At 47.0% G+C, this 19,878-nt stretch overlaps 1 protein-coding gene and 1 long non-coding RNA gene across 4 annotated transcripts in view; one reads left to right on the top strand and one right to left on the bottom strand.

Annotated features, from left to right (window-relative positions):
- The window catches only part of KLHL29 (kelch like family member 29), a 159,343-nt gene that overhangs the window by 59,728 nt on the left and 79,737 nt on the right, over nt 1–19,878 (top strand). The gene's annotated exons all lie outside the window — the stretch shown is intronic.
- LOC141493427 (uncharacterized) lies at nt 8,006–12,440 on the bottom strand. 2 transcript variants are annotated; one of them, XR_012470214.1, is made up of 3 exons: nt 12,263–12,440; nt 11,127–11,523; nt 8,006–8,234 (listed from the first exon to the last, which is right to left on the bottom strand). It is a non-coding gene; the product is annotated as an uncharacterized LOC141493427 (long non-coding RNA). The 2 variants fall into 2 exon arrangements; XR_012470213.1 differs by having other exon boundaries at nt 8,020–8,234; nt 11,127–11,191; nt 12,263–12,438.

Genomic DNA, 19,878 nt, shown 5'->3' with positions numbered 1-19,878 from the left:
CTGGGCAGGAGTGGATGCTGCTAGAAGCCAGCCTAGGCCTCAGCTAGCAACCTTGTTGAGCAAACAAGGGTGGGCATCGGGAGGCCTGAGCTCTGTGGGCCTGGCACACTTTGCCAGGATCTGGTTGCCCTCTCCCTCCCTGTGGGGGCTCCAGCCTTTCTGGTCACATGGCCCATCTCTCCCATGGGTCTTAGGCCATTGCTTATTTGTCAGCTACTTCTAGGAGCTGTGCCATAATTGTGGCCTTTGGAAAACTACTGCCGAGATAGACATCTTGAAGGGAGGAAATCAAGATGAAATAATATCTTGAAGATATTTGTTGGCATGCATCCTTTTTACTCTCCTTAAAACATGATCAGCTGTTTCCGTGAGAATTGTGCCTTTGAAGCGGCTTCAATCTTTTGAACAACTTGGTGAAATACTTAAGTGATACAACATTTCAAAGGTCTGGTTGGACTGGCTGTCCTGGCTGGAAAAGAGACCTCCCTGCCCAAAAAAGATAGGTGGAGCCAAGTACGTGAAGTACTTGACCTAATGATGGGCCTCAGTTTCCTTCCCACCCACCAAGATTTTTATGGAAAATCTCCATCTTCCCTGAGGTCATTCAATCTGATAGTTTTTAGGGTTTTGTTTTTTTGCAAGGCAAATGGGGTTAAGTGGCTTTCCCAAGGCCACACAGCTAGGTAATTATTAAGTGTCTGAGACCAGATTTGAACCCAGGTACTCCTGACTCCAGGGCTGGTGCTTTATCCACTACGCCACCTAGCCACCCCTATACCACCTAGTCATCCCTCAATCTGATAGTTTTCACAAGCAAATCAGAATATGTCACATTTTTATAATTTTATTAAATTTTTATTTACTTAAGGCAGTGGGGTTAAGTGACTTGCCCAAGGTCACACAGCTAGGTAATTATTAAGGGTCTGAGGTCAGCTCCTCCTGACTCCGGGGCCAGTGCTCTTTCCACTGTGCCACCTAGCTGCCCCATTTTTATAATTTTTTAACCAAAGGACTCAAAATCCAGGAACCAATTTAGAAAGATTAGAAAACAGATTAGAAAATACTGTTTCTAAGCTGGCTCAGTGAGTGGAGATAGAAGAGGGGGTTTTTAGAGGTGGTGTCCTGGAGGGAAGGAGGGCAGGGATCACCATACTGAAGCTACCACAAGGTCAAGGACTGAGGATCGAAAAAAGACCATCTCCAGACCCTGCATGACTCAGAAGAGGGCACTTGGCATGGAGTAAGGAGTCTAGAATCTTACAGAGGATAAGAACCTGGGAGACAGGAAGAATGATGGGGACCCCTACAAAAAGAGAGGAGCATTTGGAAAAAAAGATAATGTAATAAGGGCTGTAATGCCAATGACATTACAATCTCACATCTCCTCAGATATCATGGGTTGGGGCAAGGAGCTTACCAAGCTCATCTTCTGAGGGCATCCACACTGGTCCTAAGCACATGCAAGGCTGTGGGGACATGGGAGGTGACCTGGTTAGGTTCTCACCACTCCAAGATCCAGTGTCCTCAACCTGTTTGTCCACAGGACAAAATGAGAGGGGTTCAGTGGGAGGATGTGGCGCTACAATGGGAGAAGGGAGTCAGGTCACAAGACTGGCCCTGGGGGGAGAAAAACATGGGATCCACCTGCCCAGTCTCACACCGATTGATCACATGTCATGTTATAGCTCCATGTTGGAGACCACTGCCCTAGGGAATCTTGAAGCTCCTCAAAGAGAACCTGGGGCTTCAGCAGAGATTTCTTCAGTTCAGAAAGTGCTACCTGTGTGGCTGTGCTACCAGAAACATGAGGAGAAGATGTCCTTGGGGATCCCACTGTTTGGGAGAGAAACCAGAATTCCTATGGGGAATGAGGTAACCAAAGCAAGGCAACAGACTCAAGACTCCTGAGGGATCTGCCTGATCCGCTGCTATCTGAGAAGGCTTCCTAGTGGAAGTAACCTTGGAGATGTCATGGAGCAAGGTGTTTGTGGGCAGGTGATAAGCAGGAAGAGTTTGGTGAGCTTGGTGCCTGTAGGTGGAGAATGAGATTGGGCACTCTCTGCTGCAGCCATGCCATTAAATGATGAGGTACCCTTGATTGGGCATTCTAGGGGCACTACAGACTGGTTGTGGTATTCATTACTTCCCTCTGGCTGCTGGGAAGCCTCCTTAAAAATGTAGTATGCTGGCTATCTCTCTTCATGCTCTAGTCCAAGGTGGGTGCCAGCTTCAGGACCACCTCCCTCCCTTTTGGGGAGCTGCTGAGGACACATCTGTGATGCCCAACACAACATAGAACAGTGGACAAGACACAAGCAGCCCCTCCTTCACCTTTCAGCTTAGTGGATAGAGCATTGGCCCTGAAGTCAGGAGGACATGAGTTTGAATCCAGCCTTAGACCCTTGACTCTTACTAGCTGTGTGACCTTGGGCAAGTCATTGAATACTGCCTCACATCCAGAGCCATCTCCAGTCATTTTGATTCATATTTGGCCACTGGATCCAGATGGCTCTGGAGGAGAAAGTGAGACTGGGGACTTAGCACAGTATCCCTCTCACTCAAATCGACTCATGTGCTTGTCTTGGCCTCACCTCCCTGATGTCAGGGTCTTCTTTGAAAATGAAAGACAAAAAAAATGATCATTTACAAATACTAGCAGAAGCCCATGCTGAGGGTGCCGAACCTCTGATCAAGCTAATGAGCATCCTGGTGAGCAGAGAGGAATGTTCATTTTCTGGGTTAAAGTTCTCATAAGTCTGGAGTTTCCTGCTTGATTAGTGTGTGCATGTGCCCTATGCATTAATATCATGGGCAGTGTGGGACCCTGCCATGTGACTCTTTCTTAGCCTCAGTTTCTTTATCATGCTTGCCTTTCTTTCCTCCCAAAGTCAGGGTGATCTGTAGCCTTAGGGTCCTAGAGCTCTGGCAGCAACTGTGGGGCATCATCGTGGTCATTACCACAACCAGATGAGACACACATGTCCTGGAGGAACCAGCAGCTTTGGAGACTGAGTCCTGTCACCAGCCATTTGGTGGAAAGGATGATCCATAGGGAGGGGAACATAGAGCTGAGGCTGAATGAAAAGAAGAGTGGGGTCTGGGCACCAGGAGACCTCAGTCCTCACCTGTCTGCCATAGCAGTCAAGAAACTTACCTTTCCTGAGCCTCTATTTCCCTTTCTGTAAAATGGATTGGCAGCTAGATGGACCAGTGTATACATGGGAAAGATCTTAATTCAGATCTTGCCTTAGACTCATCCTAGCTATGACAAGTCACTCTGTCTCAGTTTTCTTATCTATAAAAGGAGGATAATGATAGTTCCCATCTCACAGGGCTCTGATCTCCGAGAGCACTTAACAAAATGCTCGCCATTACTATAAAATTGAGCTAATCTCTGCTTTGTCTGCCTCCCTGGACTATGGTCAGGACTGGTATTAATGAGTGAAAACTGACTTTGAAAGCCAGAACCTTCTGGGCAGAGGTGAGGAGGGTCTTGAAAACAATTTTTTATTTGTTTTAATTAACCAAAATCCTTAGTCTCCCACCCAATCCCAGTGAGAACACAAGATAAACATGATCATCTCCAGTCAATCAGAACCAATTTCTCATTGGTCATGTCTAAAGATTCTTTGTTTCCGGGGACCCTTCACCTGTCAGGGGGCAGGTGGCATCCTGGTTGTCTTATGGTGATGAGAGGACAGGATCCCATCACATTATATATTATAACATGATTAGCCATTCCCAATTGATGGCCACCCCCAGATTCCCATTCTTGGGCACCAAAGACAGTCTTTGTTTAAAACACCAACCTAGTTCTAGCTTGGGATGTGATGGATGACACAGAGTTACACAATGGGGGCAGCTAGGTGGCACAGTAGATAGAGCACAGGCCTGGAGTCAAAAGGACCCGAGTTCAAATTCGACCTTGGGCAAATCGTATAACTTCATTGCCTTAGATAAAAATAAAAATTTTTAAATGTCACAGTTTTAGTATAGGCTGGTCCCTCAGCTGCTCTGACTGCTTTGATTCCCCCATCTCCTTTTCAGTGTCTCATCCTAGGGTGCAACCAAAAGCCCCCAATTCTTTGGAGGACCCTGCAGCAGGAAAGGGGGATCATCCCAGAGGAGAGAGGCATCCTGGGCCAGCAAAACCCAGGGCAGGCTCTAGCAGGAATTTCCAGGCCCAGAAATCCATCCAGTCAGCAGACATCTACTGAGCTGATTTGGCTTGGCCCCAGGGGTCCCACAAGGATGTGACAAGACAGATGGTGAGGAAAGGAAGACCCGTCCCTGGGACTGCATTGACTGGCCCAAGACCATGGGGGAAGTGGGACTGCTGCTGCCACATGTGTGTCAGAGAAAGACTGACTGTTTCTCCTAGTGGGTCAGCAAGTACCTTCCCAGGGACCCTTCTCTGCCCCTCCTCTCCCTCCTGAGCCCCCTCCAGGCCTCTAGGCCAGCTGCCCCAGCGTTCACCTCCTCCATCTCCTTCTCCACAGCCAGGCTTGTAACTAAATCATGCTGCCGGCTTGTCCCTGACATTGAAGCTTGTTTTCAAAGGTCTCCGGGGAAAGAAATTCCATCACTTCCCCATCCCCATTCCAGTGGCTCAGAAGCTATCCTTAGGCTTTTCTTTTATCTGACCTAAATCTCCCTCTGCAATTGAAGCCAATTTCCTCCTGTTTAGAGCTCAGGGAGAGGGGCAGTGAGTGGTCACCAGACTCCTCCTAAGTCCCAGTGACCCTGCTCCCCACAGGGTCACTTGACATCCAGAGCTCTGAAGCTCTGGGAGGGAAGAAAGAGGTTCTTTTAAACCCCCACCTCTTTCTTTGGGGTCATCAAGCTTATTTATTTGTCTGTTGGCCTGCTGTGTACAGACCCCTGCGCTGGGTACTGATCCAGAGGAGTCCAAAGATGGCCAAGAGAACCCTTGCCCTCAGAGCATCCATGGTCATCACATTTGGGAAGTCCACCACAAAGTTTCTGAATTCAGGAAAGGGTCCCATCCACACTGTCTTTACCACAGGCCACAGAGACCTGTCTGGCCTCTGCTCAAAAGCCTCCCAACACCTTCACTCTGAGACGGCTCCCCATGGGGAGAAACAAGCTCTTGACAGCGTCCCACCTAGATGAGTGTCTCTACCCCTTCCTCCCATTCCTGCTCCTGGTTGGGCCCCCTGGAGCCAAGCAAACAAAGCAAAGCCCTCTTGCAGGTGATGGCCTTAAACCCAGTTCTCCCCTCCTCTCTGAGCCCTCTCTTCTCACAGACATCCCCCTTTCTTCAGTTGAGTCAACTATAGTGGGAGAAGCCCCATCCAAGCTCAATGTAGGATCCACGGGATCTGAAGGGGTCAGACCAAACTGGGCAGTGTGGAGCCAAGAGACCTGCATTCTATTTCTTATGAACTCCCAGGTCACCCCCTCCATCATATCCCTGAGTTCCCTCCAGCCTCTGAGCTTGTGACCTGTAGAGAGGGGGGCACTTGAGCTTGGCCTTGAAGGATAGGAATGATTTGGAGAAAGCATGGAGAAAGAAGTATTGAACCTGGGCCCAGAAGACAGGTTGGAATCCCTGCCATTGAGCTAACCCACACCCCACTGGAGCCTTAGCCACCTCTGTGAAATAGGGGGGTCCTCCTTGCATTGGTTCCCTCCCAGAGCTACATGGAACATTGATGCCCAAGGGTGCCCTGTTTTCCATGCTTGCGTTGGTCTGGTCAGCCACAGTCAGCCGCATTGTGCCCTCACCTGGCAGAGGGATGGTAAGCACTAAGGACAGCAATCAACCAACTAAGTGAGGAACAGGAAGGGAGGGTGCAGAGCACTCCTCCAGTCTCACCCCCCTTATCCCCATTACCCAGATAAGACTAGGCTTCAGAGAGGGATGGGGCTTTCTCAAGTCCTTCAAGAAGTAAGGAGAAGGGGCGGCTAGGTGGCGCAGTGGATAAAGCACCGGCCTTGGAGTCAGGAGTACCTGGGTTCAAATCCGGTCTCAGACCCTTAATAATGACCTAGCTGTGTGGCCTTGGGCAAGCAACTTAACCCCATTTGCCTTGAAAAAAGTAAGGAGAAGTGAGATCTGACCCAAAGGAGCAGGTCCTCCTGCCCCCAGCCTTGTTCTACTGCCTGAGTCCACCCCCCATCCTCCCTCACACTGGTCAGTGTTTCTACCCCGGCCCGAGGTTGGGACTTTACCTCTAATGAGAGCTGGGATGCTATTTACCTGGGTCCTATTCATCAAATGCAGCCTGGCCCCAGGGAGAAAGGGAGCTGAGGGCCTTTTGAACTAATTCTGAAATAGGGAAACCCCAGTGATGAGAGCCCTTGTTACAGAGTAATCCAGAACAAGGAACTATGATGATGCTTCAGCCCTCTGGAGGGAAGAAGGGCTAGGCTCAGACCCAGAGGTGTGGCCCTGGGCATACCCCTTATCCTAGCTGAACCTCAGTTTCTCCCTAAGGATGTTAGGCTAGTTGAGGTCAAACCACCTGTGAATCTTGATCTGACCTTCAGAAGCTCCTGTACATAGGAAGCCTCCATGGTAATGCCATGAGAACCTTGCTTCTTCATAGGCTGACACCAGAGCAGGATGGAGCAGGGTGGCACAGGGCTCTCTTTTTTCCAGGCAAAATTCCCAAGAGTTGAAGACAGCTGGGCACTCCTCATCCTCAATGACATGGTCTTCAGCCTCTTCCAAACTTCTGTTTCACTTCATGGGAGGAGGGGAGTGTATGGAGGGACTGAATTTAAATAATGAAGATGCTGTTAATATCCAGCATAAAAGATTATTGGTTTTGCCTTAGATTGATGGGAAGTTAGGGCTCATCAAGGTAAAGAGAGCAGCAGGTGAGTAATGGGAATTCTGGTTAACCCTGGTTAGAGATATTGGCCAGTTAGAGGTATTGACCAGCTTTTTGTGGCTTGGGGAATGGGTATGGATGGACATCATGGCTGTGATAGGAGACCCCCCACTGAGCATGGAAAGGGATGGGGGGGGTGCTGCCCCCAGCTTCAGCAGCATCATGTTCCTACCAAATCAATCACTCTAATGTGTTGGGGGTCTCGGGGCAATTGTTTCTTTTTCCTCACCCTAATGGAAGGGTACCTTATGAGTGTCTTTGGGGTTAGGACCTGTGGAGCCAGAGACCCCTTTGTCTTTGCTCTCTGTCAGCAGAGCCCTATTGGCTTCTGCCCATCTTTGGACAGCCAGAGGGGGTCCAGAAATCCTACTAAGAGATGCTGCCCTCTGATCCACACTGCATGGTGCCAAAGAAGATGTAGGCATAGAAAAGGGGAGGGTGGTTTAATAAAGGGTTCAGAGGTCACATGTTTAGTGAGGCCTGGGCTTGTGTTTGGGCTGGCTCTGCCAAGTGTAGGGAGTGCTGGGCATTTGGAGGCAACACACACACACACACACACACACACACACACACACACACACACACCATAGATCTGACCCGAACTGTCGATCTGCCATACAGTCTGGATTAGTTGGCCAGAAGAAAATAGTTCTGTGGATCTGGAAAGGTGGAGAAATGGCTGCTTTGTCAGAACAGAGACAAAGTCTTAGTCATTCTGTGTGGAGCAGCAAGAGGCATTGCTGCACCCACCATTACGTACCTGCCAACTATTGCTATATCCTGCCATTGCTATTCCCACTATTGCTTATCTACTATTACTGTATCCTCCATTGCTGTGCCCATCATTACTGTACCCATCATTACTGTACCCATCATTATTGTACCCTAGCATTGCTATTCCCACCATTGCTGTTCCCTCACCTGTGTGTGTATGTTGGCTGGCCCCAGCCTGAGCCAACAAAACTCCTCACCAGTGCTTGCCAGGCCTTCCACTAGCTCCCCTGGCCCCCCTTCAGCCCTGCCCCAGCCTGAGAACAAGCTGCTATCAGATACTTCACAAGATGTTTCACCCAGTAAGGATGAGATGCTTACATATATTCCCAGGTATAACCCCCCCCCAACAACTTATTAATTTGCCAGAATTATTCATTTTTTCCTGATGATACTCCTCATGTATCTAATCAGAGACTTCATGAATAGAAATGAATCCATTTAAATACAGATCTGCCAGTGTCGGGAGGCATTGTTTTCAAGCTGCTTCATAAATTTATTTCTTCTGAAAACAGATTTCTGTAGCCGTTGTACAGGGCTTTTGATCCTGAATTCAGTGGAGCTGTTTTATGGGTAGTTCTGTGCATCTGTCTGTCTGTCTACCTATGGAGGAACATGGAGGGGGGTTGTTATTTCCTTTCTTCTGGGGTGGAGGGAAGGATACAGTGAGTTAGGGGAAGCAAGGTGACTTTTCTTCCTGCTTTACGATGGATGGAAAAAAATCACAGTTTAAATTAGGTGCCCATGAAATTCTTGTGCACAGAGTTAGGATATAGGATTGGAAACTGCTGGCCTTCCCTGCAGCTTGGAAGGCTGATGGGCAGTAGAAAATCTAGGCAGGGCCTCCTAAAGCAAAGCAGAGCAGCCCGACATGCATGGCATCCCCTCGGTGGAGAATGAGAACCCAGATGAGAAGTGCTGTCTATTAAGACCTCAGGGAAGACAGAGCTGGATGACTTAATTCCATTAATAGCACTCTATTAGCCCAGCTATTAGCAGGGAACATGGGCACAGAGATCGGCAGAGATGAGGCCAAGGCCTGCTCTTCCCCACTTAAGCTGACTCCTGTAGTTGTCATTCGAGAGATGAAATTGGTTCTAGGAATAGATAAGCAACTTGAGTAAAGAGAAGGGCATTGGAAAACCTTGAGGTTTCACAGAAGCATAGGAGGGACCTGCCAAGGAATGGGAGGGGGGGAGGAAGAGGGGAGGGAGAATAGGAAAGGGAGGAGAGGTGGAGGAAGAGGTTCTTTTCTCTGGATTCTCCTAGCAAAGACTGGACTACTATTTGTCACACATACTAGTGGGGGAGGGGGTTTCTCTGGTTGGGATTGGCTGCCCCAAGGAAGTTCCCTCCTGCTCTTATTCTGGGGGGGGGAGTTCTGAGCTGGTATATAGAACTTCTTGTCTCTGAAAGGGTTAAGAACAGGATTTGCTTCTTTAGGGAGCACTTCAGTCCTGCCCAGTTGAGAACCAGGCAATTTCCACTTGCCAAGATGCCTTGGAAGAAGTGATGGACAATATAGGGGAGAAATACTTAATCCAGTAGGAGCCAGGAAATCAGGAAGTGTTGGTTCTATAAATTCCAGAACTCCCAGACAGGAGAACTGGAGCCCCACAACTGCAGCCTTCTAGGTACAATATTTGGGGGACAGAGAAGGCTGGCAGGAAGCTTTCGTCTGTGAGTATCAGGAGCAGTCTAATACTTGATGCACTTTACTCAAGACCCAGGACTGGCCTGACCAGAACCCCAGCTACCTATTCACCCACACTTGTGTCAGCTAAATAGTAAGCCACATTCTGATGCTCCCTCTGGAGCAGAGCTGCAGGTAAGAAGTGAGCCAACGATGGTTGAGAGCAATGCTCCAAGTGGTCTTTGAGTGGCTCCTTCCTAAGAAAAGTGAAAGTCCATCCTCCCAGAGGCCCTGCTGCCCCCCACCAAGATCAAGAGTGGAAATCAAAAGTGGAAGAGCCAAACTCAGGGCTTTCCTAGATTCAAGTCCAGGGCCCTGAGGAAGCTAGGGTAATATGTTGGGAACAGGCAGAGGGGCTTTGGGGTCTGTGTCCTACCTGGCTGCCCTACCTATCAGACCCCGCAGGGCTCCTTGATCAAGACCCTGGACAACAGCCAGTCACAGACTAATGATGTGATGGGAACTCTAGGAACCGGCATTCTCCAGCCAGGTATTCACTGAGTGTCACCTCCCTGTAGACCTCTGCAAGGGAGTAAAGAAGGGGGAACCCTGCCCGCTGAATCAAGTACCCACCTCAGAGGAAAGACTCCAGGTTCTGCCCTCAGCCTGGCTGACCTGCCACCCTCCTTAGGTCTCTTTCTGGGACCTCCCCTCTAAGTTTGGTAAAACAAGGATGAACAGACTCCTTGTGGCTTGTGTTGGGGGCATTCTTTGGGACCTTGGTACCACCATTGAAAGGAGGGTGGTGGCTACTCTGAGACTCAGAGAGCCACTCTCCATGGGGCATTCTGGGAATGGCCATGGAGAGATGAAATATGCAGAGAAAGCCGGGGGAGTCCTAACCATACCAGGGAGACTTCCTGGGGGAGATGGGCTACCTTGATGAATGGGAAAGAACAAGGGCCAATAAGGACCCTGTCAGAGTAAAGTGTGAACAATTGAGGCACATGGCCTGGCCAGCTACATCACTTAATTTTCCTGTGCTTCTGTTCATTTGGGAGATAAAGGGGATAGATGGGTCGACTTTCAAAGACCCTTTGAACCCTGACCTTCCATGATTTCTCCCCTTCAGATAAACTAAAAGAGAGAGTAAATGAGGGCTACTGAGGGGAATGTATGGGAGTAAAGCACTCCCCATCTCAGGAGCTCACACAGACTCTGTCCTCTCTGAGCTGAGGGGTGAGATCTTTCTTGCTGCAGTCCCTGTTGCCTTCCTTCTTTCTCTGACACATGGGGATGAGGCCTGTTATGCTTTGGCTGAGTTAGAAAGTTGCTCTCAGGATGCCCTCAAAGTGAATAAATCTTCATTGAAAGTTTGCTTGGATGTCTCTGGTCTGGGAGGGGGAGTGGAGCACGCAGGCGCTGTGTGTATGGATGAGGCTGAACCTTTGCCTGGAGCCAGCTCACTTGGCATATACCAGTAGGCCTTGATTAACAGTCTGACCAGGGCCGAGCAGTTATAAACAGGGATTGTATTATTTTGCCTATGGAGATGACCACTGGCCCCTGTAGGGTGAGGAGCTTGCAGAAACCCCTGAGAGTTCTTTGTAGTGGTTTGGCCTGCCTACCTCATTCTGAGGTTCAATGCCCCCAAGCTAGGTGAGTGTCTGATTTGGGTTGAATTTTCTCTCCAAGCTCCTCCCTCTGCCACTTCTACTCCATCCTATAAAGAGGACTACCTCCCCCACCAGCAATGGTGAGACCACTAGGAATGCCCCACCCCATTGGGTATCTGTGCAGGGAAATGTGAGCCAACTTGGCTCCAACTGGCTCATTATTGCAAGTGGAAGGCATTCACCTACCTGAAGGAAGAGGTCAGGGGCTCCCCAAGGGCCCTCAGTCAGTCACTGGGCATCAGAGAAAGACACTGCAAAATTGGGAGAGAGAGGAGAGAGAGAGAGAGAGAAAGAGAGACAAAGAGAGACAAAAGTTTGAGGGCTGGGAGTGGGCTGTGAGCAGGTGACCATTGTGAAAAAAGACAATAAGAGGGTTAATTGTTGTTGGTTGGTAGTGTCCAACACTTCATGACCCCATTTGAGGTTTTCTCAGTAAGGATACCAGAGTAGTTGTCATTTCCTTTTCCATTTCATGTTACCGATGAGGAAACTGAGGCAAACACGGCTAAATGACTTCGCATGGATAACACAGCTCATAAGTATCTGGGGCTGACCTCAGGTTCTCCCGTATCTCCTAGCTTCCCTGAAAGAGAAATGAGTCCCACACAATTCTGACAGCCAATGTGTTAGGGGCTAAGAGGCAGGGCCAGCATTCCTTGTAAAGGCACTGAACTCCCTGGGGCTGCTATCAAGTCTGGTGGAGGGAGTTATGAATTGACCAACAGAGGGAGAAGACTTCTTTGTCAGGCTGCCATTCTAGGCAGGCAGCCAGGCAGCTGGCAGGTTGGTGGGGGACCACCCTCTTCCCTGCACTCTGAAGCCTCTGCCTGCCTCCATAACTGAAAAATGGCTCAAATCCAGAGAGAAGGTAGCCTGCTGAAGAAGCCAAGAAGGTTGTAGTTGGACAGAAGGGATGAAGGAAGGGGATCTGAAGGGAGAACTGAAGAAAAGCCCTTATTAATCTGATCCTATTGGTAGGAGAAGGACCAAGAAGAATGTTGTCTGCTGAGAAAGGCACTAGGCAGCCCCTTCCATCCCCTTTCCATTTGCTATTTCTTATGGGAAAGAGGGAGCAATTGTAGCCTGAAAGAACCCCTCGTTTTACAGAGGAGGAAGTTGAGACTGGACCCCAGGATCCTTTCTTAGAGTGTCTGCTGACACTCTAACCTGGTTTAGTTTGCCAGGAACCTACCATCTCTGTTCACCAGACCTCCATCACCCCAAAAGGAAGACTATAAGAAAAAGTGCCCATATGAATATCCTTGCCAACAAGCAGCCTTGAGCAAATGAGTGATGGAGCCAGGGCCCTTTCCTTGGCTCACCCATGAGAGTGGAGGAGGCTCCATAGATGGTGGGACATACAGAGTTGGTGCAAGGATTTCTCCAGTGGCTCAGCCAGTTAGACCCCTCTGAGCCCAAACTGTATGCTTCTTGGGTAGACATCTTTGATTGTTAGGAAGATTTTTCTTTGACTTATGTCCCCCCCCCAACTTCATCCCTACCCCCTCAACCTAGTTTTCACCTCTGTGACCCAACAATTCACTTTTTACATCAGTAAGCATTTATTAAAGCCTCTGCTTATATGTCAGGTACACTGAGAGACCCTGGAGATATAGAGGCAAAACTAAGACAGATTCTGCCCTCAAGGAGCTGACATTTTGTTGAACAACCATTGTAATCCCTTTTCCACATGACAATCCTTCAAACACTTGAACCTAGCTTTGACATTCTCCCCAACCCTTCTTTTCTATAGAGTGCACATACCCAGTTCTTTCCATTATTCCTCATATGATATGGACCCAGACCCTTTCCCATCCTGGTTACCTCATTTAAATGTTCTTCAGCTACTCTGTGTCCTTCCTAAAGTGTGGCACTCAGATCCTGCATGGCCCTCTACACAACACTAACCAGAGCTAAGGTGAAATTGTTCCCTTCTCCGCTGAAGATAGAAGACACTTTTCTTAGAAAGTCTGTGACCACACAGATTTTTCTGGTTGCCACATCACACTGCTGGCTTATATTTAATTTGGAGTCAACTAAACTCCAACATCTGTTTGACGAAGTGATGCAACCATGTCTTCCTCATCTTTGACTTGTGAAGTTAATTATTTTAAAATAAAATTATATATTTTTACTTTTTTAATCTGGAGTTTTGAATTCTTGCCCTTCCTCCTTGACCTTTCCACACCCATTGAACAGGCAAGAAATATGATATCAATTACAAATATGAAATCATTCAAAACAGATTTACATATTAGCTAAGTTGCCAAAAAAAAAAAACCCAAGAGAAACAAAGTGAAAAAAATCTGCATGCAGACTTCATCCGTTTTCTCTCTGTAAGTAGATGGCATCTTTCATCCTAAGTCCTGTGGAATTTACTTGGATCATTGCATTTTTCACACCAGCTAAGAATTACTGTATTCAACAATCTCCTGGTTCTGCTCACTTCACTTTGCATCAGTTCATATAAGTCTTCCCAGGTTTTTCTAAAAGCATTCTGCTTATCATTTCTTAAAGCACAATCGCTTTCTGTCACAATCTTATGTCATATCTTCTTTAATCCATATCCAATTGATTGGCATCCCCTCAATTTCCAGCATTTTTATCACGGAAATAGTTACAATAAATATTTTTGTACATAATTTCCTTACTTTTTTCCTTTGATCTCTTTGGATATAGACCTTGGTTAAAGGGTGTGCAGGATTTGAACAGGGCATAGTTCTAAATTGTTCTCCAGAATGGTTGGGTCAATTTACAACTCCACCAATGGTACAGTTCACCAATTTTCTCATAATCTCTCTAATATTTGTCAGTCTCTAGGTGTGAGGTGGTAGCTCAGAGTTGTTTTAATCGTCATTTCTTTAATCAATAGAGATTTAGAACACTTTTTCATATGACTATAATTTTGATTCCTCTTCTGAAAATTACCAGTTCATATCTTTTGTCTTTTTCAATTGGGGGGATGACTGAGATTTTTATAAATTTGATTCAATTCTTTATATATTTTAGCAATGAGGTCTTTATCAAGAAACTTCCTATAAAAATTTCCCCCTGGAACATTCTTGTAATCATGGCTGCATTGGGTTGATTATGCGTAACCTTTTTAATGTAATGTAATCCTAGTTATCCATTTTACTTCCCAGGATCCTCTCTATTTCTTGTTTAGTCATCAATTCTTCCCTTAACCATAGATCCAACTGGTAAAATGTTCTATGCTCTCCTAAGTTGCTTATGATATCATATGTCACGTTTAAATCATGAACCATTTTGACCTTATCTTGGTATATGGTATGAGATGTTGATCTATACCCAATTTCCACCAAACTGCTTTCCTATTTTCCCAGTTATTTTGTCAAACAGTGATTTCTGTTCCCCAACACTTAGGTCTTTAGGTTAATCAAACATTTCATTACTTTGGTCATTTATGACTTTATATTATATGCCTAATTTATTCCACTGGTCCACCACCCTTTCTTAGCCAGTGTTGTTTGTCCTTCATTTTGAAGAAGACCATGACTCAAGGGAGATGATGTCATGACAAGCGCATGAATTGGATTTGAGTGAGGGGTTGCTGTACTAAGTCCCCAGCCTCACTTTCTCCTTCAGAGCCATCTGGTCCCAGTGGCAGATAGGAATCAGGAGAACTGGAGACTGGATGCAATCAGGGTTAAGTGACTTGCCCATGATCACATAGCTATTAAGTGGCAAGTATCTGAGGCTGGATTTGAACTCCCTTCCTCATAACTCCAAGATCAGTGCTCTATCCACTGCACTACCCAACTGCCCTCTTAGCAGATTGATTACTGAAATCGTTTGAAATCTGGTACTGCTAGACAACCTTTCTTCACATTTTTCTTATTGAGTCCCTTAATGTGCTTGACTTGTTTTTCCAGATATAATTTGTGATTATTTTTTTCTGTAAAATATTTTCTATAAAATAATTTGAACTAGTTTGACAGGTATGGCATTAAGTAAGTTCATTTAGAATTGTCATTTTTGTTATATTGTTTTGATAAAATTGATTTTTAAGCTAAATATAAGATTTACATTTATCATAATTAAGTTACACATTATTCAATTTGGCCCAGTGTTCCAAGCTGTGAAGATCTTTTTTTGATCCAGTCATTTATCACAAGGATGTCAGCAATCTTTTCAGCTTTATGTCAGGTATACATTCATTAAATATACTTTTATCCAAATCATTTCTAAAAATGGCAAGTATAGGGGGCGGCATGGTGGCACAGTGGATAAAGCACCAGCCTTGGAGTCAAGAGTACCTGGGTTCAAATCCGGTCTCAGACACTTAATAATTACCTAGCTGTGTGGCCTTGGGCAAGCCACTTAACCCCATTTGCCTTGGGGAAAAAAAAAAACCTAAAAAAATGGCAAGTATAGATCCCTGGGGTACTCCACTAGAGACCTCCTGCCAAGTTGACATGGAGTCATGAATAACTCTTTGTGCCTGCTCCTTTAACCAATTCCATAGTTACAACATTCAATTCTCATCAGGCCCACATCCCTCCATCCTGTCCAAAAAGACTGCAAATGAAGCTCATATCCTGCTGACAGTGATGGGCCCCTTAGCCACAATGTGCCTCTGATCCAGAGGCTGGGTCAGAAGATGACATGAAGGTATTCTGGCATGATCTATACACTTTACAAAAACATGTCATCTCTTGGGGATTGCAACTTTCTTTTCTAAATGCTCACTAGTCATCCTTGGAGAAACATGCTCTAGGATTCTGCTAGAAATCCAAGCTCATTGGCCTAGAGTTTGCATGTTTTACCCTTTCCATTTTTAAAAAAAATAAGAATATCAATGTCATACAGCATTGTCAGGCTCTATCCCATAGTTCCTTTCATCTTCCCCAAGGTCCTTTAGTGACCACTGATCTGGCTCAGCCTTTGTTTCTGTAGAAGAAAGAGAAAAGTGGGGTGGTGCAGCAAGCGCTGCTAAAACCAAAGGTCTCCTTTATTTGCACTCAGTTCACCAGGGCAGATGGATATCCCTCTCAGACACAAAGGAGATGGGCCAGGGCCCCAAACTGAAGAACTGCCCAGAGAAGCATGGTACATGGGATACCAGACCGAGAAATGGGCTCTTGAATAGGGAGGAACCATGGAATCAACACTGACAGAGTCTGACTGAGGTGGCAGTGGTGCTATATCCTTGAGAAAATGAAACAGGCTGAATTTAGAGATTCAGGGTACAGGAGTTTAGCTGAGTTCAAACCCCCCAAGTTCAGTTCCTCAGGAATGATCCAAAGATGATGGAAGAGCCTTTGAGATCATCTGTTCTCCTAGGGACTCATGGCTTAGAGGAGGAAGTTGAGACAGCAGAAATGTGGAGTGATATAACCCAAGTTGCAGGGCTAGGATTCAAATTCAGGTCTTTCAGCTCTTCCTACTTCTCTATCATAGTATCCCACAAGTTCATTGTGTCAGGGATGTGATAATCAGGGCATCCTGGCTTGGAATTCTGTGCCTATTTGGCCATTTCCAAACCTCCTGGAGGTGTGAGGACAATAATTAAGTTATTAAATATGTCTGCAGTAGGAGCCATGTAAAATCCATCCTTCAGGAGGCTGGTTTAACAAGGAGAGCTCTCCTCAGGCTGCTGCTAGGGCAACTGTGGTCATCTTTCCCAAGTCCTGCCTCTCCAACTCATTTTTTATCTCAGCTTGATCTCATCTTTTTGGATGGGCTCCAGATAGAAACAATCCTGGGACAATCCACTCTCCTATTTCTCTTTTAGATTTAATGTTCTGCTGACTATTACAAAGGTAGATGAAATTGCTCCTTTTTGTAGCTGAAGCAAAGGATTAAGATTATCCCCATATGCTCATCACAAGCATTTTCCAGAGGCAGGACAAGAGGGATGGATGGCAAGGGCCTCATTTTGTTCCCTCATGACTTTGATCCTCTCAGTCAGGTCTCTAAACTTTGAAAACTTTTCTTTGCACACAGTTTGGAGATTATGAGTATTTGGGAATCATGGCATTCACTAAAACAACATTGTTTTTCTTTCTTTTTTTTGATTAGTAGAATGCCCAGGTGATTGTGGTCAATATTTCAGTTGGGCTAATGGTTTGGTTCCCATATCATTTTTTTGGTCGTTCCCCAGAATATTTGGAGCTCTATGTTTGCATTGTGGGCATTGGTCATCTGTGTGTCCATGAAAGCTAATAAATGAGCTTCTGATGTTGAGTTCCAGTCACCAGCTCGCCTTGTGTGAGCACATGCCATTGGCTTATAGCCTTTATAGCCTTATAGCACTGATCAACTTGCCTGGCTTCCTTCAATATCAGACTTCTTTAGTTTCTAGCAGCAAAGGCTTGGTCTAAAATTGTCTTCATAAACTCCTCAGTTTCCACAAGCAAATCTTCAGAATTCAGACATTTCTTGACATTACTTTGTCAAAATATTCTTGTTGTCTCTATTTTACAGATTAGGAAACTAAAGATTAGAGAGGCAAATGTGAATTGCTGAGAGAGAGAGAGAGAGAACTCTCTCTCTCTCTCTCTCTCTCTCACACACACACACACACACACACCACGCATTCGACTGTGATGAAACCCAAACTTGAACTCAGCTCTTTTTGAATCTAAATCCAAGTTAGAGTTCTAGTCTGGAAAGCCCCCGCAGCCCACGCCCATGTGCCCGCAGCCCGTAAGACTCAGGGGCAGCCTCTGAATGCAGCCTCAGAGCCACAAACTTCACATGCTGGCCCAGGCAGGCACATTAGCGTCTCAGTGGCACAGGTGACCCTCCAGGCCCCTCCCTTCCCGAGACAGGTGTAAAGCATTTGTGATCAGAGCATCTGGAGGCCCCTCCTGGCTCTGCCTTTAACCATCCACGTGACCTCGAACAAGTTATTTTTGTTTGACTGGACCTCGGTTTTCTTATCTGAAAAATGAACCAGTCCCTGTGACCTCTGAAGCCCCTTTGCACCCCACAGGTAGAATTCTCTGACCTTGGCATCATTTCCATTTCCTCCCAATATCACAAGGGAACCTCGGGGGAGAGGAGTAAGCTCCTCTAGTCTGGACAAATGGGCTTGTGGGCGTTCAGCACTATGGACAGAGCTCAGGGACTTCCCCCAGTGACCAGAGCTCAGCTCTGGGTGGACCTGGAGATCCCAAGCTCCCCTCCTTACACACACATATACTCGCACGCCACACACACATGCATCCGCTCACACACCACACACGCGCGCACACACACACACGCACACCCCAGAACTTGGACCCAAAGAGCAAGCTCGGTTCTGAATCTTGAAAAGCAGAGTGTGGCCTCACCTAAGTGGTGGGGAGCCTGGCTGCTAGGTAGCCCATCTGCCCTAGGGCAGGCCAAGCCCAGAGAGTCTGGCGGGGCAGGAAGCCTCTCCTCCAGGCCTCTTCCTTGGGCCTCTGAGCTGAGAACTAGGCTTTCCTATCTATTCCTCAGGCCTTTTCAGGTTTGAATTTTCATATGCTCATCCGCCTAGCTTTGATTTCCTCTTCTGATACCTTGAAGTCCATGGAGAGGCCTTTCCAAAGCTTTCTCTTGTCTTTAATCTTCCCTCTGGGAACAAATTCCAGAATCTCTGTCCCATTTCCTATTGTTCTTTCTTCTCTTCTCATCCTCTGCAGTGCCACCTGTGGTGATGCTCACCTCTGGTCCTCCCTTCCCGCCCCCACCCCATCAGGCAGGCACCAACCTGCCTTTATTCATCAGACTGGGAATGAAAATGCCAGGAAATTAGGTCACTCTCTGAGGTCGCCTCTTCCCTCCTAAAGTCAAGGTTTCGGTGTCTGTCGTTGCCTAAGCAAATCAAAAATAGAGTCCTCTCCATCTGCCTCGACCCAGCCCCTCATCCAAGCCCCTCATCCATTGTGCACTTAGACACCCCAGTTCTGTCACTGACAAACGGGTTTCATCTTAGGCTTTTCCCTCTTGTGCTTCTTTCTTCTTGGCTCCCCTCGAAGTCGCTGTTTCCCTTCCCCGTCACCCTCTCCGGTGCCACAGACCTCTTGGAATGGCATCTGATCCACTGGGCTGAAGTCAGACCGATTCCTTGGTTCCTCGCTGTTACTTCTGGACACTCCTCCCACACTCCTGCTGCCATTATTCACAGTCCTTCTTCCTTCAAGGTTCATTACTTCCACCCCCTTATTCTGACAACCGTGTTGTTTGTGAATGAGATACCTACAGGGCAGGTGAGAGATCACCTCAAAGGGGAGGCCCTAGCCAAAGAGCCTCTTGCGGAAGGTAGGATGAGCTATATTCAGGGGGGCCAGGACTTTGAGGGAAGGAGAGTGTCCTAGGCAAGGCTTGGAAGGGGGGAGATGTGTGCAAGGAAGAATGGGACCAGTGTCACCAGGTCATAGAGGAGCAGAGAAAGGTATAAGAAGATGAGAATGATGGCTGGACTCTGGTTAGGAGCAGCTGTACCGTGGAGCAGAGACCTGGAGGTTGGAGTCTTTCTTCTTGTCCTAGCTCCTGGTCCCTCCAGCCCCACGGACTCCCCTGATGTATGTTGCCTAACTTTACTCCCTTAGGAATCTTGATGCTCTAGTCCCCCAGACCTGAACTCTCTTCCTCCTCTTCTCCTCCAGGCTTTCCTGGCTTCCAGAAGTGTTTCCTGATCTACCTTAACTCTAGTGCCTTCCCCGCATTGGTTATCACCAAGTGGCCCTGCCTCTGCAGATCTTGTCCAGTTGTTTACTCCTTGTCCTCCCTTTAGATGGTGGCTGCCTTGAGGGTGGGGACTGTTTTTCATGGAATCCCCCCAGGGTGCTGGGCACCATTCAGCCCTTAATAAATGTTTGCTGATTGATTGGTTAATTGATGGCAGAACTGAATGTAGTTATCTAGGAGTCATTGGGACCAGGATGAAGGCCAGAGGGACTCTCACCTCCCTGCCCTGGATGTTCAATTCCTCCCTTCAAAGGTTGCC

The sequence above is a fragment of the Macrotis lagotis genome, chromosome 1 (assembly GCF_037893015.1).
Source record: "Macrotis lagotis isolate mMagLag1 chromosome 1, bilby.v1.9.chrom.fasta, whole genome shotgun sequence".
NCBI lineage: Eukaryota > Metazoa > Chordata > Mammalia > Peramelemorphia > Peramelidae > Macrotis > Macrotis lagotis.
This window is presented reverse-complemented; position numbering and strand designations above follow the sequence as displayed.